Source organism: Tupaia chinensis, unplaced genomic scaffold (genome assembly GCF_000334495.1).
Source record: "Tupaia chinensis unplaced genomic scaffold, TupChi_1.0 Scaffold000140_1, whole genome shotgun sequence".
Lineage (NCBI taxonomy): Eukaryota > Metazoa > Chordata > Mammalia > Scandentia > Tupaiidae > Tupaia > Tupaia belangeri.
Window position 1 is genome coordinate 3822339 of NW_006159610.1, and position 2369 is coordinate 3824707.

Here is a 2369-nt window from a genome sequence, read left to right on the forward strand (position 1 = left end):
TCCCTCCTTCCACTATGCACTATTGCTCGGGCCCCTGTTAAGTAGATGCCAGGCTGCTAGGCACTGAGAAATGATGGAATAAAGCAATTCCTACTTTCAGGCAAGCTTCCACACTCAAGGCAGGAGTGTGTATTTCGTGTGTTGATCCTATGCGAAATGTCCTTTGGAAGGAACCACCTGAGTGTGTTTTATGTGTGTGTTGGGGAGAGAGGGCTGGGAATGAACTCATCTTCCCGACTGCAAATGATGCTCGGTTTGATCCCACAGGCAAAGCAAGCCTAACTGGAACAACATTAACTGTTATTTTTGAGAGGTTTTTCACTATAGGGCGCGAACGTTCGCCAGACAGACAGAGACAGAGAGACAGAAAGCGAGAAATCACCCCCCCCAGGGGGGATGGTCACGCCGCAATCCCTTCTCCTTCATTCTCCTCTAGGCGTCTTGGGCACGAATGCACACGCGCCCCGCGTGAGGTTTAAGCCACTGGGTCTGGGACGCGAACTGTGGTGGACTATGTGGGAGTCCAGCGACATAGCCATTACCCTAACTGCTGGTCCAAACACAAACTGTTATTAAAATATCGCGTTTGTTTTCATGGTTTGAAGCTTCGGAGTCATTCTACTGAAGTCAGTCCAGTTGAAGTGTACCTCACAACCCTAAGGACCTAGACGTGTGAACTTGAACACAGAGAGATCCAATTAAAAACTCTTATTGGAACTGTTACATGCATTACAATGCCTATTATTTATGAGCCAGTAAACAAATAAACCAAGGTACTTTAATACTGTTGCTATAAAGTGCAAAAATTAAGAACATAGACTCTGGAGCCAGATTGTTTATTTGAACACAGGACTCACTATTATTCATTTTGTGTCATCTCAGGCAAGTTATTTAAGCCCTTTTTGCTTCAGTTTTCCAAATATGTAAAATAGGGACAGTAGGTGTTCAGGAAGTATATCTTTTTTGCTATCATTTAGAAATAGCAAACAAAGGGCCAGCCCTGTAGCCTACTGGTGAAGGGAGCCAGATCTGACATGGCTGACCATGGTCAAATCCTGGCTGCGGCAACTTGAAAAACGTGCTGGGCATGTGTATGCCCCAAATCATGACAGAATAGAAAAATGGAGGAGTCTTTGTCTCTCTAGTGGGCATGTGTGCCCTTTGGTAACAACAAAAAAAAAGAGAGCGAGAAATAGCAGATTTTTTTGTTGTCTTTTTTTTTTTTTGCTATAGGGCATGCACACTCACTAGAGAGAGACAGGGAGAGAAAAAGTGAGAAATCTCCCCCCCTTCCAGGGTGGATGCCCACATGGCAATCCCTTCTTCTCCACTCTCAGGATTTTGGGCAGGCATGCACACACACACACACACCTGGTGTGATTTTTAGGCTGTCGGATCTGGGACTTGAACTGTGCTGTTGGCCATGTGGGACCCAGCAACCCTAACCTCCATGTCACCTGCTGGCCCACAGTTTTCAAATTAAAAAGCCTTCAGGTATTCAATATCTACCTCTGTTAATTTTACTTCCTGATAGTGAGAAATACAAATACACATTCCTGTTGATGATAAACATCCAGAAACAAATCTCAAGGAAGAATTTGTTAGGGATATTCTCGAGTCCCCATTTATCCTTGAACTCCCACTCCCACCTCTGGATTACATTATGCTGATGTCTCTTGATTCATATCTCTAATCCGGACTTTTCCTTTGTGATTCATTCTCATGTTTAGCTTCTTATCTATTTGCATGTCTCAAACTTAACATGTCTAAAATAGCAGATGGTCTTCTGTGGGCTCTAAACCTAGTTGCTCCCTACAGTTCCCCATCTCTCTAAGTGGCACCACCAGTCACCCTGTCACGAACCAGAACTACAGGAGCTGTGGTTCCCAAGTTTCCTCTCTCATTCAGACTATGAGTAAGTCATTTAAGACACTTTAAATGAATTCACTTCTGGCCATCTTTACTGCTGACTACTCCCCACCCACGTCACCCCAAGCCACTATCATCTCTGCACTTTGATGACAGTTTCCCAGCTGTACTCCCCACTTTCACACATATTCTCTCCCAGGTAGTTTTTCACAAATAGTTACCCTTTTAAAACTAAAATAGAATATGCACTTCTTGTCCTGAGACTTCAGGACCTCTTATTGCACTTGGGATGGAGTCAGAGTCATTTGCTGTGACTTGTGATCTGATCCCTGATTGTCCCTTCTATCTCATGACACTTTCTTTCACCACCATTTCCTCTTTGGGTCCCTTATATCTCATCTGCTGCCAGTTTAAGAAAAATGCAGCTCATTTCACCTTACGGCTTTTATGCTTGCTGTTCTCTGTTTCGAATAGTCTTTTAATTCTTACTCACTCCTGCT